Genomic DNA, 15,261 nt, shown 5'->3' with positions numbered 1-15,261 from the left:
TTGTGTGTCTGCTTTCATTCAGATAAAAGCCTAGACCATAATACACGAAACCTGACGAAGTCTGTGGGAGGATCCTGTCTGTCTCTCTTCACTTTCCCACACTACAGAGATAAGCTTAAGGTCTTCAGTTCGATGACCATTAATCTAGTGCTGTACCTGAATCAGGTGGACTGTAATCCACACTAATCATGGTTTGACACTCTCCAGACCCTCTGAAACGAATCCACATCTACCAATGACCATCATTTACATTTTAAACACACATACAGGACGTGTCGTGTAGACTGTGACATTTACACAGAATAAAAAAGAAGCTGCTCATCTGGCCTAGAAGTGAATCACCTCCACAATATAAATCAGCCAGATTTTATGTTGTGCAGAAATATGGGCTTTTTACTGGGTTGTTTTCTCAATCCACTGATTCTCGCTGAACTTTTTTTTTTTTTAAATGGTTTTCAGCTTGGTGATGTATGGCAGCTATAGTGTTTAGTTAAAATAGCAGATTTTCTGATTTGATTCAGTTTCAGAAGCTATTAATTCAACACTAATTCAATTATTGGTTGTTTGATTGGATTGTGGTTAATTTTGGGGATGTCTCACTTTTGTTGTCTATTTTGATTCAATGCACATTTTAAAAATATCCATAAAGTAGCATTTTTTGATATTTTGTGATCATGTTTTTATTTTTCCCTATTTATTTATGCATTTGTGAGACCTTGATAATTTTTCGGACAAATTTTAACCTTACAAAGTCAGAAAAAGTTAAGCGTTACTTTTTTAATAGTTTACAGTGATATATTGTCTAGGTTTGGTGTGGTATACTATGGTACAACAACCTTTTAATAAGCTGCCAGTACATATTCTCTTATCTTAGACAGTAGATTCATTTCTTTATGTATTATTTCTTAGACCTTATATTATTTTAAACAACTAAAATGTCAATAAAATTCACTTTGTTCAACTGTAGAGTTGAATTTTCAACATTAAAAGTTGACAAAGCAGAAATCAACATCTCACAATGCAATTCACAACCCCGAATAAATGAAAAACACAAAATAGGTACCTGTAAATTAACAGATTTTTTTTTTTTTTTTACAGTGTGTGTAAGTTGAATCATTAGAATCTTGAATTTAGTGTTTTTACCTATATAATGGGCTATACAGGACTATGCAGTTTCATTTGATTCATTAAAATAACTTCAATAGTATCATTTGATTAACATTAGATGTTTTTGATTCGCTATGAGAACCAGCTCTTAAAAACTATTTCACTGGGAATTAAAATTCACTAGTTGCAGTTTATCTCTCAGATTCACAAATAAAACCTGATAGTTAAGAACTATTTATTGTGAATCAAAATGTGTTTTATGCCCGATTCACACAGGGCTTCTTCAGCGTCAACCATTGATACTTGATGGAGGGCACAACAAGTTAGAGCTGACGCAATCGTTATAGCATCGTCAGCCAATGAAATTAGTCCGCAATTGGCTACTGTCTGAGCAGCGGTATATTTGCATAAAGCAATCTGATTGGCTGAAGCTTCCATTGACACTTGAAAAGTTGAGAAATTCCCAACTTCTGCAGTTTGCAATGCTTCTGAAGCGACACAGATGGATCCAAAATTCAGTTCGGCAACCCTTGACGCCACCCATTCAAAGTGAGTGGGAAGCGTTGACGCTGATGCCACGTGTAAATGGGTCATTAGATTCACCAAAGTAGGAGCCCATATAAATCATTTGACTGTAAATAAAAAAAGGCCAGTTGCTTTGTGTATTTTAGATTCACACACGCACAAAAATGGCTCAAGAATGATTTTATTGTGAATCTGAAACTCTAGTTCAATTTCATATTTGGAATCCAAATAAAATGAAACAACAACTGTCTCTTTAGTTTCATTTGCAAACTTTTTAATCACCCAAAATCTGCAGAAACTCCCGTCTGGTCCAAGCCGCTCCCCCAAAGAATCCTCAGTGTATAGTGATGGATGATTGGCTCCTGTAGTAAAAGGCAAGGCTTCATTCGCCATATTAACCATTACAGTTTAAACATTCAAAACTATAGGAGTAACATGTCTTGTGTTTTCTATACTAAATTCAGCTTGAATGTAAAATAATTTGTTTGTGAGTTGTGATTTTATTTTATGTATTGTGTGAAGATTGACCATCATAAATTTGATACTCTGTACTGATAATAATGATCTCTTCTTATTGATTTCAGAATATAACCACTGAAGCAGGTGGAGCATAGTTGCATGACATCTGTAGACACAGCCAAAGAGCAATCGTCCTATCTTACTGAAATACCCCTATTCACCTCGCAACCACTACAAAGCCTCTTCCCAGAAGGCTTTTGCTTTCTCGTGCAAGAAAAACAAGAGACGGTGGAGTGTCGTGCCAAAGAGAAAGCGAAGGAAAGACAAATGGTACAGTAACCTGCCCTCCTTTCCCCAACACATTGTTTCTTCTCAGACTTTTTTTTGGTTTTGAAGACGACGAGATAAGGTGCACAGAGAAAAAAGCGGGTAGAAATTAAGGGTGAGATTAAGATAAATTAGTAGAAAGGGATATCATGACTAATGTGATTTATCTCAAGGGAGAAGTGAAGATGATCAGAGTCATGGTGGTAATTAGAAGAACTGCCGAAATATAAACACGCGTGACCCTGGAGAAAACAACATACACACGCAAATCAACACACAAACGCGACACATGAGCCTACACATCAGGTTAAGGTTAAGTGATCTCACAGGGCCCCTATCGACATGCTGAAAAACACACACACATAAACACACACTCAACATATGTTTGCTAAGTGTTTGTGCGCGTTTTGTTCCAAACTTGAATTGCTCACAGAGGATTCAGTATGGGTTTTTAATGTTAAAAACGTCTCAAGAGAAGGGCCTTAATCCATTCCAAAACTAAATATGACTGAACTAATTCATTCATTCATTTTCCTTCCGCTTATTCCTTTTATTAATCAGGGGTCGCCACAGCGGAAAGAACCACCAGCTTATCCAGCATATTTTTTACACAGCGGATAGCCTTCTAGCTGCAACCCAGTACTGGGAAACACCCATACACTCTCATACACTACACATACACTTATTAAATTCACCTATAGCCCATGTCTTTAGACTGTGGGGGAAACCAGAGAGTCCTTGAGGAAACCCATGCCAATACAGGGAGAACATGTAAACTCCACACAGAAATACCAGCTGGCTCAGCCAGGACTTGAACCAGCAACCTTCTTGCTGTGAGGCTGACAGTGCTGACCACTAATCCACTGTGTCGCCAATAAATGACTAAACTGAGGTTTGTAATTTAAAAAATGCCTGATAGTCATGATTGCTTGAAGTAAAAAAACACACACAGGGATTCATTGCTTGAAATTAGTTTGAAAGAGAAATTAAATGACCACACACTTTATTACCGCCTCGTGGATGTGATTTGCAGGTGTTCCAATTCAGAGGACGTCTGCAAAACTTTCTCATAGTTTGCATTGTAAAGAAAAAAATATTTTAGCTTAATTAACTCATCTGTTACTGTAGATGTTTTAGGTCATAGAAAACAAATGGTTTCTTTTCAGTCAAACTGCAATCTGTTTACGTATTAGGTCAAAAGGGAAATGTGTACCTTGATTACTTCCAGCTAATTACTGTATTTGTAAAAGCAACCAGATCTTACAACACTGTAAAGAGATGCTTGGTTCCAGACATTCGATTTGTATAGGGACAACATTTACAAAATTAAGTGGATTGAACATAAAACAATTAAGATTTCTCCTCAAAAGACTCAAGAATTGAGAAAAGAAGCTTACCCAATTCACCTATAGCGCATGTCTTTGGAATGTGGTTATAACTGGAGCACCCATAGGAAACCCACACTAACATGAGGAGAACATGCAAGCTCCACACAGAAATGCCAACTGGCCCAGCAGAGAATGGAGCCATCAACCTTCTTGCTTTGAGGCAACAGTGCTAACCGCTGAGCCACAATGCCGCCCCTAAGTAGTCATAAAGGTTTCAGATTTTTTTACATATAGTCAATACATTTGGTAAGTTGTGGTTTATGCCTAATCTTTGTGTTAAAATTCATTTCAGCCCTCTATACTAAAAAATTCTTTAATCTTTTTTATTATTGATAAGGTTGTTAAAAGCTGTCATTGACTGTTTACATGGACATCAGTAATCAAATTATTTTTACATGGACATCAGTCATAGATATATACACTAGATATCGCATAGGGACCCTGGGCATGCGTCAATAGCGCCGCCATATTGGTACAGTGCCATTCAACCGCACTAGTCAAGACAGTGTTATTACGTGAAGATGTGGGACTTTATCGCTGTCTACGGGTGTAGTAACGAGCAAACAAAGAAAACAAAGCACAAAGGCAGAACATTTCAAAGGTAATATTACGTTTTTGTATGTTATGAACCTGTGCTAAACAGGTAACATTATTGATGATAATAGTCACTTACTGCATTCACCATAAGGCAAAGTAGCTCCAACTCGCACTAAATACTCGGCTTATGCTAGTTTTGTTGAATAAAATCAGCAAACAATGAAAAGAAATATGACAACGAGATGCTGCGCTGCCAAAAACTTGTATTATTGTCGGCTAGTGAAGGATTCATTCAGAAACGAATCGCTCCCTCCGTCAGTATGAGAAGTGAAAGCAGGAAAGGAGGTGTGTTTCAGGACACGGATTAGATAAAATTTAACAGGGAGGGTGGATAGTACATTTCCATACACACAAACACAAGCTTTTTGTCAGGAATGCCGATGAGATCACTCATCCATCAATGTAGAAAAGTGATGTAAAATTATAATTTTTATAATAATAAAAAAAAACATACTAACATCCAGGAAAACTCCAGATCATAGATATATGTGTATATCTCTGGCTTTAGATGGCCACAGTCCTCCACAGTACCTTGGTCCCGCATTCATTTCAGTGGAGCGCTACTCTGTTCCAAAATGGTGGCTCTGTTGACGCATTCCTTCCAATAGACAACAACAGGGTAGGCAACATCTAATGTATACATCTATGGACATCAGTAATCAAATTATTTTCCCTAATCTAAGTAAGACAATAATATGATTAAGGTGTTTACATGAGTTGCTTTTTGAATGTTCCTTGCATGATCCTGTTTTACATGTTGATCACACATAAGTCACTTAAGTCAATATACGTCATTGCATCACCCCATTATCCATGTTTCCTCCAAAGTTTCATGCAATTTCGGGTGTTTAATTTTTTAATTTGTCAACATTAACTGCAGTTTGGCACTTTTACTTTCATTTAGGATCATTTCATGCATGTTCCCGTGATTGGATGCGAATATGAACAGCTGGCAGAGTTTTGTTTTAGTGGAATCTGATACCGCACGCTGAATGGGAGAAAAAAAACTGTGTTTCACGATGCAGGTGTCTGTGGTCCTACACTGAATCGGTAGGTGCAGAGAATAGTTTCAAACATCTGTATGTGTATAGACTATCCTGTAGATGCGGTAAAAATCCTACACGACAGTAATAGTTTGCATGTGTTTACATGTCTGTACAGCACAATAATGCAACTTAAATCAGCATACGTCTTAATCTGATTTCTGTTTAATTCGATTATGACCTTAATCAGATTAAATTAATCAGAAATCACTGTTTATATGGTAGACTCTTAATCAGAGTATTGTCTTATTTGTACTAATTTAGGATTATTAGTGTCCAAGTAAACATACTCATATTTTGTCCTCTCAAACTGAATCATAAGAAAAATAGATTTTGCCACAGAATATAGCAAATAATGACAATATTTTTGTAGTTCCACTACTTTTCTTTATATATGATAATGTTTATTTTCTTTTCAGGGTGTCAAATAATCAAAAGTCTGCCTAATTAAACTATCAGCCATTTATAAATGCGTACGAGAATAGAAGAAAAGGCAGAATTCCACTGAGACTTCTGACGTACATCTGTTCCCATTGTTACGAGTCTAATATTAAAAGTGAAAACGACCTCTTGCCAGATGTCTTGGCTTGATGGTTGGATGTCTTGGCTTTGGTTTCGGCCACACAAGATGATGCAACAGACCACTCGGTCTTAAATTGTAGCCCAATAGAAATGAATTTGTTTCGAGGAGTGACTGACATGCAATGGCACCAGATCAGAGACCCTTCACATGGCCGCAACTAAAGACGTATTTTAACGACTTCTGACTGAATAATCTCATCATTATCTACAATACAGCTAAAATAAGATAAGCCTAAAGTAAACGACAACGTAATCAGAAGGGTCACTTACTGGTCATTAATTAAAGCTTATCGTATTTGCTGTTCCGGAGGGAGTCATGCTGATGAAATGACGCTGTTTCCTTAAATGGGGATTTATTTTCCCACTATTGTATTTGCAATCCAAACACACGTACATGCATATGAAAACACAAACATACACACACCAACAAAAAGTTGCACAACCACAGGCCATCTGGGACGCTGTACATCGCATGCAGAGCGTTCCAAAATATTCGTGCGTAGGTCCACCGCAGAGGGCCTTTGTTTTGGTTGGTGATCAGGAGCGTGGCAGGAGACACACAAGGAATGAGCATCTGATCATAAGATCTTCCAGGGACTCATGGGAGATCCATGAGGATGGAGTGACAGTTAACTATCAACATAGCAGTTGTTAAAAAGCCCATATTTTAAGGACTCTAATATTGTTTTGAGGTCTCTAACAATGGGTTTGCATTCTTCCAGGTCAGAAAACACTTTAATTTTGTCATAATATTCATTGCAGTATAAGCTGTTTTCTCAGTGTGGGAATTGGTTCTTTTAAGAATTTATATAAGTATAAGTATGTCTAATAGTGTAAGACTAGAATGTGCTTTAGTATATAAGTATCTGTGAACATGGAGCTGCAAAAAATGCTTTCCATACTTGGATTTTCTTTGTCTTGTTCAAATATTCAAAAATATTCAACAATTCTTAAATCAAGAAGCATTTTGTCGACAAGCAAAATATATTGTCTTGTTTTAAAAAATAATGTCAAATTTTAGTGAGTTTTTCCTTGAAACAAGCAGAATAATCTGCCAATGGTCAAAACAAACAACAAGATTGTTTTCTATTGGCAGATTATTTTTCTTGTTTTAAGGAAAAACTCACAAAAATTTGACATTATTTTTTAAAACAAGACAATACATTTTGCTTGTCTAGAAAATGCATTTTGATTTAAGAATTTTTAGATATTTGGACTAGAGACAAGACAAAAAATCTAAGTAAGAAAGCATTTTTTGAAGTGCATTTGTAGGATAATTTGAAACATTGAATCATATTGTAGACTCACTCTGAATGGAACATTTGAATCAGAATCACTTACTGTAGACTCACTCTGAATGGATCTTTTGATAGATGCTAGAAACTTGTATTTTCGTCAGCTAAGTAAACGAGTCGTTCATAACGGAGATTCATTCACAAACAAATATCTCCCTTAATAGAATGAAAAGTGAAAGCGGAGGAGGTGTGTTTCAGGACATAGATTAGATCAAATTTAACAGGGAGGGAGGATAAAAAATTCTGTGCACATAAACACATGCTCTTTGTCAGCAATGCCCGTGCGGTCACTTATAAGTAGAAAAGTGATCATGTAAAATTATAATTTTCTTTATTCATTCATTCATTTTCTTGTCGGCTTAGTCCCTTTATTAATCCGGGGTTGCCACAGCGGAATGAACCATCAACTTATCCAGCAAGTTTTTATGCAGCGGATGCCCTTCCAGCCGCAACCCATCTCTGGGAAACATTCACACACTTATTCACACACAAACTCATACACTAAGGACAATTTAGCCTACCTAATTCACCTGTACCGCATGTCTTTGGACTGTGGGGGAAACCCGAGCACCTGGAGGAAACCCACGCAAACGCAGGGAGAACATGCAAACAGTACACAGAAACGCCAACTGAACCGAGGCTCGACCCAGCGACCTTCTTGCTTTGAGGCAACAACACTACCTACTGCGCCACTGCTTCGCCCTATAATTTTCTTAATTTAAAAAAAATATCTGCATACTGACTTCTTGGAAAACTCCCGATCATAGATGTCTCTGGATAGCCAGTCCTCCACTGCACGTTGTTCCCGCGTTCATTTCAAAGAAGAGTTACCCTGTATTAAAATGGTTGCTTTATTGATGCATTCCTTCCAATAGACAACAACAAGGTAGGTGACATCTAATGTAAATATCTATGGCTGAACCGCATCATAGCTCATTACCATAAAGTTAACCTGATTTTAACTTTCCTCGACTCCTACACCAGCGAAGAACCGCTGTGCCGCTCTTTGCTGCTTATCTCTACCGGCTCCCATTGAAAATTAGTGACTTCCGGCTACTTTGACGCTCTCGTCGCTTTCGGTGTGAATGCAAAGCAAGACTAATAGCATCAGCCAGAAGAGAGACCAATCTCAAATTTACTGTCTCACCCATAGACACTGAAATAAACACGTCACACACTCACAGAAACAAAGGTACAAAACTTCTAAAGTTTTTTCTTAAGGTACACTTTTGTACTTTTTAAGGCTTATATAAAATAATAAAATAAGGCTTAATAATTATTTTTTAGTAACTTAAAGCAAAGACAATATATATATATAGCTTTATAAATGTAGATAGATTAAAAAAAAAAAGTCAAGGTATTAAAAACTTTGAAGGAATTAAGATAATGATGCCCATTAAATGCAGGATTACTGCCTTGTTAAAAAAAAGGGTCCATTGGAGTAAAAAGTACAATATTTTGCTTCGGGATTAAGTGAAGTAATAGTAAATGTTTCCTAAAATATATACTCTGATAGAGTCCAGATACATAATATATGTACTCAAGTAGTAATAGTGATGAGTTACTGTCCAGCACTGTTATTCTTTACTTTTGATCTTTATGCATATAAGTGCATTTGCTCATCCATACGGATCAGAATATCCTCATCAGGATCCTTCATCTTTTGCAGCTCTGCCTCATAATGAAACTCAGATCTTTCACCCCTTTCAAAATGTTCATGCCACCCTTGTTTAACATTTGTTTCTCCACAAAACCCTCATCCTGAATCCTGACCTGGCTCCCATTCAGAATGACTTTTAGAGGAGTTGAGCTGAGTCTTGAGTGCTGGCCCGCTGATTCGGACAGGAGCTCCACTAAATCAAACAATGTGCCTTCCTCCTCTCTCCTCCAAAAAGAGCTGAGCGTTCATTCATATGCCTCAGGCTTAATTCTGTCATTCGTCCTTGTATCCTAATCAGATTCAAGCTTTGTTGTTGGACTGTGAGCCTGTTTCCTTCCAGCTGGTTTTCATTCGCTTTGGCTGTAGAAGCACCAGTGTTCCTCTATTGGACAGATTTAAAGGGTAAGGTTAATTGTGATCCACTTTTTTTTACCAGCCATATCAAATTACTTTTGTAAAAAACAATTAGTTAAACTTGAAATGGGAAGATGCGCCCGGCTTTAATGAAAGAAACCAATTTATTCTCTTCTCCATTTTGATTTTTGCTTGCATTGTGCCCTTGTCAAGTGTTAATTTTAGGCTTTATCGCTCCTTATCTCTCTTTCTAGATTGTTCCACTTTTCCATCAGTACACTGGACTCAAAAAATGACATTTGCTATTTGTTCAAACTACTTATTTAAAATGAGCTGAATCAACACAATTCTTGAGGGTTTTTTAAGGACAACTCTATTGGTATGGAACAAAATCAATGGGAAAAGTATTGAATTAAAAAGCTTGTTGTAAAGCACAAACTGAAAAAAATAATACTCCGTATTAACAAGTATTAACAAGTTCTTGCATTTTAATGACTTCCAGGGTTTGTATTCGTAGTTCCTGAAATTTAACATATCTTTTTATTTAAGCTGTAAATATTTCAACTCTAAATATTTCAAACATATTTTCGTACTTGTAAATTCAATAATTCATATTCAATTTCCAGGTTTCACTTACAAAATGTTCAATACCCTTTAAAAGATATGATGCATAATATTCAAAAGGCAATTTTCAGTTCATTTTATTTCAGTTCAAATATTCACTTCCATGAATTCAGTGGCTCAATTTCAACTGTTAAAATTTGACATTACATCCGGGAACTGCAGGAAAAGCAATAGATTGCAGCTTAAAGTTCTCCAGCTGCTTTTTCACCAGCAGGTGGAGATGGAATAAATTACGATTTTTAACCCAGTAAATAGGCAAGAAAAAAGCCAATAAAGGCAAAAAAGTAGTCATAAGGCATCATAAGTAATAAAATGAGTGAGTAAAATAAGTAAAAGATTTTTTGGTCATTTATATTTGCCCTTATGTAACGGAAGCCAGCTGGTGATCGCGTAAACCTCACTTCTCAGATCCAGCGACAGACGTCGTTCTGCAATATTTATAATATATTCTCATAGCTCATAATGTCCAAGACATTGATATTAATATTAAATGCTACTTTTGTGCCTTTATTAGCTTTTTTAAAAATCTTGATTTATTCCATCTCCACCTGCTGGTGAAAAAGCAGCTGGCGAACTTTAAGCTGCAATATATTGCCTTTCTTGCAGTTCCTGGATGTAATGTCAAATTTTAACAGTCAAATTTGAGGCACTGAATTTATGGAAGCGAATATTTGAACTGAAATAAAATGAACTGAAACTTGCCTTTTGAATATTATACATCGTATTTTTAAAGGGTATTGAACGTTTTTTAAGTGAAACCTGGAAATTGAATATGAATTATTGAATTTACAAGTACGAAAATATGTTTGAAATATTTTTAGTTGAAATATTTACAGCTTAAATAAACACATATGTGTTAAATTTCAGGACCGTAAAAAACAATCCTTGCAATTCAAGTCATTAAAAAGCAAAAACTGGGCGACGCAGTGGCGCAGTAGGTAGTGCTGTCGCCTCACAGTGAGAAGGTAGCTGGGTCGCTGGTTCAAGCCTTGGCTGGATCAGTTGGGGTTTCTGTGTGGAGTTTGCATGTTCTCCCTGGGTTTCCTCCGGGTGCTCTGGTTTCCCCCACAGTCCAAAGGTGAATTGGGTAGGCTAAATTGTCCGTAATGTATGAGTTTGTGTGTGAATGAGTGTGTGTGGATGTTTCCCAGAGATGGATTGTGGCTGGAAGGGCATCTGCTGCATACAAACGTGCTGGAAAAGTTAGTGGTTCATTCCGCTGTGGCAACCCCGAATGAATAAAGGGAATAAGCCAAAAAGAAAATTTATGAAAATGCAAGAACTTGTTAATACGCTGTATAATTTATTCTCAGTTTGTGCTATTCAACAAGCCTTTTAATTCAATACATTTGGCATTGATTTTGTTCCATACAATTGTTTTATGTTCAATCCACTTAAATTTGTTAAAGATAATAATTTAACTTAATTCCTTCATGCTGTCCCAACCCAAATCGAATTCTTATATGGGAGGGTTTCTTTTTTTAATGCATAATAAATATCTTTACACGATGCTTTGTTTTGGTGAAACCCATGTGCAGGTGGAGGGAAGATGCTTTCAAAGCTCCCTTTTAAATGTTTCTGAGAGTTTTGGAAGCCTCTCTGTTTTCAAATAGCGAGGGGAGGGAGATATTTTTGGCGAATCAAAATATATTCATAGCAGCAGCAATGAACCGAGAAGCTGGGATGGTGTTCCTGTCTTCTGAATAACACACACACCCAGAGACGCCCCAAACTTTCAACAAACTGAAACTAACTCTTGAACAGTGTTTTGTTAAGCAACATTTGGGGGACACGTCACAATCCACATGGAGTTAAAGACTATGATGATCCTGTGATCATTTACTTTTTTTGAGTGTATGTCTTCTATAGAACGAGTATGTCTGAATTTAGATTAAGTATACAGGGGCTACATACAGTATATGCCATAAATATGTTTTAGAATTCATAAGTGTGTTATTTACACTAACCAGCTACTTCATTAGGTACACCTTACTAGTAAAGGGTTTGACCCAGGTTGCCTTCAGAACTGCCTTAATCCTTTGTAGCGTAGATTCAACAAGGTACTGGAAATATTCCTCAGAGATTTTACTCCATATTGACATGATAGCATCATGCAGATGCAGATTTGTTAGCTGTACATCCATGATGTGAATTTCTCGTTCCACCACATCCCAAAAGTGCTCTATTTGATTGAGATCTGGTGACTGTGGAGACCATTTGAGTACAGTGAACTCATTGTCATGTTCAAGAATCCAGTGTGAGATGATTTGCGCTTTATGACATGGCCCGTTGGCCTGCCGGAAGTAGTCATCAGAAGGTGGGTACACTGTGGTCATAAAGGGATGGGCATGGTCAGCAACAATACTCAGGTAGGCTGTGGCATTGACATGATGCTCAATTGGCACTAATGGACCCAAAGTGTGCAAAGAAAATATCCCCACACCATTATACCACCACCAACAGCTTGAACTGTTGATACAAGGCAGGATGGATCTATTCTTTCAAGTTGTTGATGCCAAATTCTGACCCTACCATCCAAATGTCGCAGCAGAAACCAAGACTCATCAGACTAGACAACGTTTTTCCAAACTTCTATTGTCCAATTTTGGCGAGCATGTGCAATTTCTAGCCTCAGTTTCCTGTTCTTAGCTGACAGGAGTGGCACCCGGTGTGGTCTTCTGCTGCTGTAGCTCATCCACCTCAATTGTAACAGTGGTTACTTGAGTTACTGTTGCCTTTCTATTAGCTCAAACCAGTTTGGCCATTCTCCTCTGATTTCTGGCATCAACAAGGCATTTGCGCCCATAGAACTGCCCCTCACTGGATATTTTCTCTTTTTCAGACCATTCTCTGTAAACCCTAGAGATGGTTGTGCGTGAAAATCCCAATAGATCAACACTGGACACTAGTTTCTGAAGGAGTTTCTGAAATACTCAGACCAGCCAGCCTGGCACCAAACATGCTACTGTACCTTCAAGATCACTTAAATCACCTTTCTTCCCCATTATGATGCTCGGTTTGAACTGCAGCGGATTATCTTGACCATGTCTACATGCCTAAATGCATTGAGTTGCAGCCATGTAATTGGCTGATTAGAAATTTGCTTTAATGAGCAGCTGGTTAGGTGTACCTAATAAAGTGGCCGGTGAGTGTATAGTCCATATGACACACACACACTGAATTGCAAGTGCTTTATTTGATATATAGGTATTAATTTAAAGCATTTTAGCTGAAACATTGAGTTTAAAGCCAATTCATTCATTCTCATTACAAATTAAACATCCAAATTGGGTGTGTTTATAAAAATAAATATCTGCCAGTGATGTGCTTGATTTTCCTACATATGTGTTAATTCAATTTATTTTCGGCTTAGTCCCTTTATTAATCAGTATTTACAGCAGAATGAATCGCCAACTGATCCAGCATATATTTTAATATGTAGGAATGTAAGGATTTTTATCCACTTTATTATAATTTACCAAAATAACTAAGGCAAATAGTTTTAATGGTCAAAAATATTTAAACTAAATATCTCATCTTTCTATTATAAAATAAACAGAAGTGTTGAAGAGACTCTTAAACTTGATAAATGCAATGTTACAGAGTGTGTGCAATGGTAAAGGTAGATCAACATCTGTAAGGTGTCAATAATAATGATACTGTAAACCCCCTAACTCTGTAAACAAAACAAATTCTGATAATCAAATCTGAGCTTTTGGTATCAAACATCAACCATTGGAATCAACTATTATTATTTAAATACATACTGCAACATTACAAATTGTAAAGTTGAATGACTACATTACTCCTTATGCTAAAAATCTTCCAGATGGGGTGCTAGTGGCTGAGATGCACAAGAAAAGAAACCAAAAAGCCATTCTGGCGACATCCTTGCATCCTTTTTTTTTTTATTTACAGCCTCCTCACTGCTGCTATGCAGCACTCATGTTAGCGTGTGTTGTTTTTCTGACCTGAATTTACAAGCGCGAGTGCGTGCTTTCCTTGACCATGAGCTTTGCGCTCGCTCAGCCTTGGCGTCTCTCGTGACTAGGTGACCATCAACCGTTTTCTCAGAGGATGACAAATGGACAAACCATTGCTGCAGCTTAAATGCAAGTTAATGGAGAAAAATAAAAAGCGCAGTAGTGTTTGGGTGCGCTGTGTTTTGTCTGAGGTAATTAGTTTACTGTTATTACTGAAATGTGTATATTCCATACAAAGTGTGAAGCAGATTGGTTAGTTCTACTTAGATGGATTGCGGTGCACTCTGGCATTCAGAAAAGTTTGTTTGTTTTCAACTAGGTGTGACTGGAAAATGTGCATGCGTCACATGTTTATGTGTGCGCCACTTGCAGAACGTGTACGTCGATCCAATGTGCTTGTTGTGCAGGTCTGCCTCTATTGGAGAGACAAACTGACACTCCATTGGCACTGCTTTCAAAGTGTGCGCTCAGCAGCCATATTTTAATAAAACTATAGCTTTCATACCAAAACTACAAACACAATTGTTTTTATTGATATTGACAGAGGTGTTCGGTCAATAAATATTGATACCGATTTTATCACTTAGCCCTACCCTGAAGCATCATCAGGAGCCACTGATATTCATTTTGTGTTGCCTGTACATGTATTTTTGTCTCTCAAAGTGCTGGCAGCCATTGACTTGCATTTTATGTATCACAGAAAAACATATTACGGTGAATAGATAAACAACTCAATTTTGGTTGAACACTCCCTTTAAGATTTTTTTTAAGGATTTATGCTAGAAGATAAGATAAAAACACTTGTGTCTATAATCAAACCATTAATATCAGGTTAGAAATCAGTGGTAATCGCAATCATAACACATCAAGAGAGTTCACATTCAGAAGTAGTTTCCATTTTATGGGTGAATAAACCCTTTAAAAGTATTATCACATTTTCTCTGCCTTAATGTGTGTGCTTTTAGATATAGGAAGCTTTTCCCAGTGCTGTTTCCACAAGGAAAGGTTTCGTAAATAGTGCTTTCCCCTTTTTGTCTCTCTCTCTAAATTTATTACCGTGATAAACCATTTTCTGGGGCAAACTCTAATGTTTTTTCAATTCTCTGAATGGTGATATAAAGCAATATACTGTTGCAATACTCTAAAGTAAACAGAGTCTCTGTGCAGGATTTAGGTTTTTTAAAGCCTCAGAGGAGTTTCTTGGATTCTTCAATGGTCAAAAGCGCATTCTCTCTCTTTGATTCATTTTCTCTAATATCCACTCTGAGCTTTGGCAATAACACTTCTCCCTTCACGCTTATTTTGCCCTTTTTTTAT

At 37.0% G+C, this 15,261-nt stretch overlaps 1 long non-coding RNA gene across 22 annotated transcripts in view; it reads left to right on the top strand.

The window, feature by feature from the left end:
- The window catches only part of LOC141376652 (uncharacterized), a 149,553-nt gene that overhangs the window by 81,376 nt on the left and 52,916 nt on the right, over positions 1–15,261 (top strand). For 6 of the 22 annotated variants that reach the window (XR_015502820.1, XR_015502819.1, XR_015502821.1 and 3 more), the window contains exon 4: positions 2,217–2,421. The exons of 15 other annotated variants lie outside the window; for them this stretch is intronic. This is a non-coding gene — a long non-coding RNA (uncharacterized LOC141376652). Of the gene's footprint in view, positions 1–2,216; positions 2,422–5,307; positions 5,454–5,865; positions 7,028–15,261 lie in introns of those variants that run through there. One more of the 22 variants, XR_015502812.1, reaches the window with a different exon arrangement.

The sequence above is a fragment of the Danio rerio genome, chromosome 11, assembly GCF_052040795.2.
Source record: "Danio rerio strain M-AB ecotype USA chromosome 11, GRCz13ab, whole genome shotgun sequence".
Classification (NCBI taxonomy): Eukaryota; Metazoa; Chordata; class Actinopteri; order Cypriniformes; family Danionidae; genus Danio; species Danio rerio.
Note: the sequence above shows the minus strand (reverse complement) of the source record. Positions and strands in the feature narration are given on the sequence as shown.